The sequence below is a fragment of the Rhinolophus sinicus genome, chromosome 8 (genome assembly GCF_057876585.1).
Source record: "Rhinolophus sinicus isolate RSI-liver-muscle chromosome 8, RSI-T2T, whole genome shotgun sequence".
NCBI lineage: Eukaryota > Metazoa > Chordata > Mammalia > Chiroptera > Rhinolophidae > Rhinolophus > Rhinolophus sinicus.
In genome coordinates this window covers 73,632,231-73,640,425 of record NC_142508.1, presented here as the reverse complement: position 1 = coordinate 73,640,425, position 8,195 = coordinate 73,632,231, and the positions used below count along the sequence as shown (strand labels likewise).

General features: G+C 43.4%; 1 long non-coding RNA gene across 1 annotated transcript; it reads left to right on the top strand.

The window, feature by feature from the left end:
• Nucleotides 1-11: 11 nt before the first annotated feature.
• On the top strand, nt 12-8,143 carry LOC141567509 (uncharacterized). The gene is made up of 3 exons (XR_012490175.2): nt 12-161; nt 692-873; nt 7,697-8,143. It is a non-coding gene; the product is annotated as an uncharacterized LOC141567509 (long non-coding RNA).
• The last annotated feature ends 52 nt before the right edge of the window (nt 8,144-8,195 follow it).

Below are 8,195 nucleotides of genomic sequence, written 5' to 3'. Positions count from 1 at the left end.
CAAAGAGTGCCCTGGGCATCATTGGGACCTCTAGGCCACACCCTCTTTCACCAAAACATCCCGACAGAGCTCTCGGGTTACAGAGTCACTGAACAACTTGCTCCAAAGCGTTTCTCCCTATCAGACTTGAACCGTGGTGCCAAGTGACCGTCCCAAAGCAGGTAGGTACAAGCAGATGCCTTTAGGCCAAGGGAAGGCTTTAATCGGGGTCCTTAGAACGAGCTGGAAAAATTGAAGAGCATCTCCCAGGCCCACAGCTGCTCAACGGGGGAATTTAGGACAAATCTCCTGGCTTGCCCCGGCGTGGGGGAGGGACTTTGTGAAAGCTTCAGAGTCAGTCCCCAGAGGTGATTGCTTCTACAAAGACTGACCTGGGCTGGGGTTCCTCCCTTACTTTCATTTAGAAAAGAAACACCAGTCACCCTAGTAAAGAGCACGCGTTTCAATCCACCTGGAACAATTTGGGCTGTCTTCTAAGCACTCAAAGAGGTTCATTTTAATTACTTAGCACAAAACACACACACACACACACACACACACACACACACACACACTGGCCTTTGCAACCTGGGAACACAGCCAAGCCTATTAGCCTATGAAGATTGTAGAGTGCTGTATTAGCAAAATATAAAACGTGGAGATGAACCATTCTCCCAATCTTACTGTTCAATCACATGCCCACTTGTGACAGCAACCAACTCCACAAACATGGACAGCCACCTCCAGAGCTTGCCGCGTCTGACTGCAGCCGGAAAGCCCATTTCTGGCTCATGCTGACCCTACAGAAGTGATGACTGAGGCTGGAGTCTACTGAGCCTGAAGCCAGGCCTCAGTTTTGCTTAACGTGCAGAATCCGTCTGTATCACAGTAGCTGTAAGTAACAGCATTCTTGTTTCAGTGGCAGCTGAATGGGAACACGGCTTTTCCCTTGGGGAATTCCCTAAGGTCTGGAGAGTGAAATCGTAGCAACTGGCCTTAACTCCTAAGCGGCTGGGCAGGTCTTAGAAGAGAAAATACCTCTGGGGACTCCAAATACCCCCCCTCCCCTGCCCCATCTCCATCAATTTACTCACTGGATATATGGCGAGCATGTACTAGAGCAAGCACTGGACAAGTGTGAGCCCCTGTCTTCCTGTGCCCTTCACTTGGCCTTGCCCATTACTCCTGGGAGTAATCAGGTGTGGCCTTTGTCCTGGTGAACAATGCACTGGGAGACCAGAGGTTGGGAACCCCACTGGGTGACACTGGGGGGGTCCTTTCTGGAAAGGGGCTGGTGAGAGGCAGCGGTAGCTATGGGTGAGGTGATCTCTTACGCACTGTCCACCCTGGACCAAAACTCTGTGAGTCTAGGATTCTATAACACCTTCCCCGACAGCCTGGACATACTTGTAGGCAGTGTTTCTGGAACCTCAGTTATTCTCAGACTAATGTCGCACCTTTTGCCACATCAGCATACCTTCTCTACTATTATCAGCAGTGTTTCTTAAATGGGTTAATTCTTTTCACTTTCAAGAATAAAAAGGAAGTTTTATATCATTTCCATAAATGGAAGACCTGTACAGTTTGTCATGAGTAGAGGTAAGCATGGAAAATGGGTCATTGCATTTTTAAAAATTAAAATGATAGTAAAAATGGAAAGTGCACACGGAAGTATAAGTAATAACACCTCTAACTGATTTACAAATGTGTATACTCAAAAATAAGTTACTCAATGGGAAAAGTGAGCTGTGGATGGTCAGTTGGTAATATAAGGGCAGAGACAAACTTGTCCACCATCACGACCACCAGTGAGGTGACCAGGCATTGGCTTGGTCAAGCGTCATCGTTATCGCAGCCATTTCCTTTGAGCTTTAGGGAACATTTTCCTTTTGACACTCAGATCATCACAATACTGTGTTTCCCCAAAAATAAGACCTAGCTGGACAATCAGCTCTAACGTGTCTTTTGGAACAAAAATTAATGTAAGACTCGGTATTATATATTATATTATATTATATTAATTATATTGTATTATATATTATATTACATTATAAAGACCTGGTCTTATATTATAATAAAATAAGACGAGGTCTTATATTAATTTTTGCTCCAAAAGACGCAGGAGAGCTGATTGTCCGGCCAGGTCTTATTTTCTGGGAAACACGGTATGTTCACCCTTCTCAAGACTTTTCTCAGGTGGTTGGACTCCCTGCTGGGAACCATCCAGTCCTAGGACTGACTGGGGCAGAGCACCTATGTGAAATTTTGGCCTGGGGGTGGGTCCCAGGTGGGGGAGAGCTGCACCCACTATGGGCATAAGTGGTCATCCTGCGTGACACAAACTACTGGTGTTCAGGCCTTCTCCACTTGTCACCTGGGGACTGCCTAATTTAGCTCCTGCTGAGTAAGCACGTATTGTGAAATTAGGGGAAACTCCAGTAGCAATAGTCCCAGAATGTCAGTGGTTTTCTTCTTGCTTATGCAAAGAAGTGGGGTGCTATTTAGATCAACCCAGTGGCTGTTCTCCATATGGTCACTCAGGATCTACCAGGAAGTTGACAAAGTTTTTCTGTAAAGAGCCAGCTGGTAAATATTTTAGGATTTTCAGGTCATAGGGTCTCTGTGGCAGCTACTCACATTCACTGTTGTAGCAAAAGCCTCATAAAAAACACCTAGGCAAATGGGCACAGCTGTTTCAGTAAAACTTTATTTCAACAACAGGTGCTGGGCTAGATTTGATACATGGGTCAGAGTTTGCAGATCCCGGACCTATATGGTGGCAGCTCTGCCATCTTTACCTCCTGGTTTCTAACGTTGTCATGGGTATTGATTCCAGTCAGCTGGCATGGAGAGGAGCGTGGAGGACAGATTTGGGGCTGGCCTGGATGTGGCACTCCTCACTTCCACTCACATTCCACTGGAAAGAGCTTAACCGCATGGCCAATCTAACTGCAAGGAAGGCTGGGAAATGTGGTCTGGCTGTGCACCAAAAATGACAGGCTGGATTTCATGGACAGCTAGCGATTCGTGCCACAAATAATACCCATTCAGTCATTAACTTGATATTAGGGATTATCCCCCCACTAACACATAGCAAAATAAATACATAACCATTATATAAATGCTTTCAAGTTTGTTTTCACACCTTCTAAAATGACCTTGCATAAATCCAGGAATAAGTGTACTACACTTTGGTAATCACTGGCCTTTTGTATTTTTTTTAATTTAAATTACAGGAGCCTGATTGTAAATCTAGTTCCTGTTTGCTAGGGCTGCTTGATAAAAGTTTCCTTCAAACTTTTAAGAATAAAAAAGGAAAAGGCATGAAAAACACATAAGAATTTAGGCCCAGAAAAGTTAAGACTGAATTATAGTTTCAAATGGCTCAGCAAACTCAAATTATTATTATAGATTTTATAGAGACATCTGGGTGAAGACAGTGACATCAGACGAAAGAAGCGCTTTGTGTATTTTCTTATCCCAAGAATTGTCAGAGTTTACTTGTACCCTAAACTGGTCCATGAGTTCTTCTGATTATCCTAGGCATTCAGAGGTGAGCAGGATTTGGAGGAACAAAGACAGAGAAGAAGGAGGAGGAGAAGAAGAAGAAGAAAGAACATTAGTAGTGGTGCAAGGTGGGTTTCTTGGGGAAGCCTGCACAGGGAAATAGAAATCCGAGGGCTTGCATGCCAAGCGAAGGAGAGCCAAGCCGGCTTTCACCCCCAGACAATAGGGAGCCTTAGACGGCTTTAATCCTGAGAAGGGCAAGACAGTAAGGCTTTCCAAAAGTACAAATCTGGCAGAAGCAGGTAAGCCACTGGAGAGATCAAGAAGGTGCCTCTGAAAAGGAACCTCCTAAACAGTCATTGGGAGGGTAAGTTCTCTGCATGTGAAAGCTGGGCCTTTTGGGCTCCCACAGGCCTCAGCACGAATTGTGACACAGCATCTCCAAAATGCGAGACTATACAAAGGTGTGCAAATTCCAGGATAATCGATGCTGGTTCTCAGTGCTGATTGGAGTAGGTCACAGGAGTCACAGGGAAGTTGTAACCCTCTGAGATCCCCTAAATCTCTGTCTGTCCTGTGCCTCCTTCTCTTTCTATGGAAGCAGGCCGGGAACATACCGGGGGTGGGCAGGCACAGTGTGTATGTGAGAAAGACGCATCAGTCCACGGTACCCACCATTCCATCATATACTGACAGCTGTCATTTCAGTGCACCAATAAGCATGAGCATCAAGACATGCAAAGTAAAACCAGATACTCAATTTGCCCCTAGAGAATTGGCAAGGATTTTCACCCTTATGATTTTAGTGGCCATGCCAAGTATTGGCAAAGAGTGTGGAAAAACAGAAACCGCACCACTAATATGGGAGAAAAACGAGTGCAGACTTTCTGGGGGGCAGTTTGGCAAAATCTACCCAAACACTTAAAAGGGGCATCTCCGTTGCCTTAGCTTGTCTCTCTCTCGGAATAATTCTGAATAAGCCCAAAGGCGTATGTATCCAATGATTCTCCTCAGTGATATTGACAGTAGTAAACACTATGAAATAACCTAGTGACCAAAAATAGTAAATGGTTAAATAATTTATTAAGTATTCCTAGTATGGGGTGATATGTGGCTGTCAAAAACATAGAAACATATATGTTCGTTAAAAAAGCAGTTCTCCACTTCTTATTAAGGAAGGAACAGACACTTGGATTTACTTCCACTCCCTCTCTAAATTCTTCTAAAAGGATATAAAATAGACTTTAAAGGCGCAAGTCCACGTGTACAAACAGAATGGAAGAGGCGATGACGGCAACAGCATTTTAGAAGTTGGAAAATGAACAGAGCAATAACAACTGCTTTTTGAGTGGAGCAAGTGAAAGTCAGTGCTTGGTTGGGGGGAGCCCAGACAAAGGGATTCAAAACGGGGACAGTAGAAAACTCTCTGGGTTTAGAGTTACTAGGTACCTGTGGGAAGCAGCAGATGGGAAGAGATCCCCCACGGTGCACATGGGAGTGCAGCTCTTCCCTCTGAGACCCACCCCAGGCCAGAGTTCCCACATGGGCTCTGCCTCTGCCAGCCCTAGAACTGGACTCCATCCAGGGAATCCAATCACCTGATTACAACAGAGTTCAGAAGCCTTAGCAGCGTCAACGTAATACGATTTCTGTCCAGAAATCTGAGTGTCAAAAGGAGGATGTTCCCTGAAGCTCAAGAAATGGCTGTAGTAACGTTGGCCCCGATGAAGCCAATGCCCGGTCACCTACCTCGGAGTCATGATGATGACAAAGGTGTTCCCGCCCTTATATTGCTAGCTGACCATCAGTGGCCCACTGTTCCCACGGAGTCAATTTATTTTCAGGAATGCCATTTTGTAAATCAGTTGTTACGTCTAATAAAACTAAACAAAAAAATACACAGTAATTAATAAGAATAAAGTGTAGCAGTTCTTCAGAAAATACCAAGGGTTGACAACAACATGGAACCGCTGGAAATCTCAGTCTGCTGGTAGGAGGGCAAATCTGCCCAACCACTTTGGAAGACTTTGTGAGTGTCTGATAAAGTTGATGTATGTGACCCAGCAAAGCCACTGGTAGATAAAAATATCCAGAAGAAATGCATTGCAGTAGTCACTAAATGACATGTTCTAGAATATCCATAATATTCTATGCATAAGAACCTGAAACTGGAAACTATCCAAATGCCCAACAAGAGTAGAATGGATAATTTATGGCACATTCACACAAATAATAACTCCACAGCAATGATAAAGAACAAACTACAACCAAATACTCTATGGAGAGTGTCATAAATGTGACTTTGAGAGAAAGAAGCCAGAGGCAAGAGTACGTGATTCAGTGTATATGAGGTACAACACCCAGAAAAATGACAACATGCTGCTAGAAATCAGGACAGTGGTTACCGTTGTGTAAAGAAGGGTGGTGGGCAGGGCCTCGAAATCAGCTGAGATGGCTTCTGGGATGCGGTCTTCTGTGCCTTGATCTGGGTGCTGGCGACACAAGCACAGTCAGTCAGTGAAAATTCATCAAGACACACTATATACTGCATATATGTAATGTAATTTATATTAGTATATATTATATTACTATATATATATACACATATATATGTGTTTGTGTGTGTGTGTGTGTGTGAATATATATATATATATATATGCATGCAGAGGGTGCCAAAAATGCATACACATTTTAAAAAAGGAAAAAACTATATTAAAATTGTAATAATATATACCAATAACAAAAGATGGATACAAGTCACATGTGACTTCTGCAATTACAAGAGGGACTCAAAGTGGTTGCCATCAGCGTCCACACCCTTCTGATTACGGCGAACTACTGCTTGAGCAACGTTGACCAAAGTGTCCACTTGTATACATTTTTTTGGCACCCCCAGTATGTACTTCCTTATATGTATATTATACACAATTAAAAACTTAAAAATTTGTACCAGGTCTTAATAACTTATTATCTAATAGAGGAGACAAGATTGCTGTAGATAAAATTACCGAAGACTATAAATTACAGAACTAGAACAGAATGTAAATAGTCTAATGTGCAGTTATTTCAATCATCGCTCTAGCATGTGTACTAATAGAAATCCTACTTAAATTTACCTATAGCGTATATTGACTATATTGGCTCTTGTATATGACAAATCCAGGAGGCAAATAGAGCTCCAAGTATAACTATATTAAGGGGCCCAGATAATTGATAAATAGATACATGACAGATGGATAGTTAGATAAGTGAAGGATGGATGGATGGATGGATGGATGGGTGGATGGATGGATGGGTGGATGGATGGATGGGTGGACAGTTAGATGGGTAGATAAATTCACCTTTTATCAATCATCCCTCTATACAGAAAGAAATCTGTTTCCTGCAGGTCAAGGTTAAGAATTATTCCTCTCGGCCTCCGAGGTGAGCTCCAGTACCTTGCCAATGGCAGCCATGCCCCTGCTTGGTTGGCCCCCTGGCACCACTGTGCATCTGTGGTCCGGCTTCCCCCAAACCTTTGCTGGTCCTACCCTCCTGTCCATCCTTTAAGACTCAACTTGAGCTCCAACCCATCCATGGAGCACAGCCATCTCTTTGCCAAGGAATTGCTTTGTATTTTGACACAATAAAGTAACAAGTTAGGTTTTCCTCTCCCTGCTCCTTCCCCCTTTCCCAGGAAAGGAGGAAGCACTCTTAACACAAATGAGGCACACTCTTAACACAAAATTTTAGCAAAACGCAGGGCTCTGACCCAATAGGTCTGTCTCAGCTGTGTGAAGGGAGGTTCATCTTATATATGTGTTACTTGGAGCAGCGCCCACATCCCACCCTCTCCCCACCTCTGCCCAGGGTAAAACCTTAACTTGCAACCAGGGCCTGAGCTGGGAGGAGAATTGGGCTTTGGGATCCAGCAGAAAAGTCGAGTCCAAAGCACCCTTGAGGGAAGAGGAAGGAACGGGGGCGCCAGGATGAGGGACTCTTTCATGCCTATCTGAACGTCTGGGGACTTGATGGGAATGTACAAACATTAGGAAAGAAAAAACTGCTGGCCCCAACTTCTGCTCTGCCTGTGAGTTGAGTCATTTCAGTTAGACTTTTCAGGTAATGAATTGTACTTCCCCACTTTCCAAGTGTTACAAGGAAAAAGGACAGGATAAATGGTATTGGTTTGTGATTTAACTGTTTTCAGCGGTTTTCTTTTCCTACCAAGTTCTGCAGTATCCCATCACAAACACCTCAGGAGCCTCAGAGTGGAGAGAAGCATTTTTCCCTTTTTATGCTGCTGCCCTCTGCTGGACATTAGGAAATTCACAGGGGAAGACACTTGGTTTGTCTCTGGAGTTTTGTTGGTGTTTGACTTAGTGACTCAGGTCCAACATTGTTTGGGGGAGAAAAAGGATTTTCTGTAACAAATCAATAAATAAATGTTTAATTTACAACGAGAAAGTTGTTAAATATTTTCTGTTTTTACAATGATGGAAAAGTAGAGATGATTATGAAACACACGTATCTGTGTTGCTGATGAGTATGAAGTGACGTGACACTTTAGGGAAGTAAATGTGCAGAAAATAAGAAGAATGATTTTAAAAGGGCATGGCCTTTGGACCCTGTCCATCTTCTCCTGCAAATTCGGGTGTCAGAAATAATTTAAAAAACTAAAATACTCACTCCCAAAGTTGCTCTACAAATTATGTTCACAAATGTCCAGG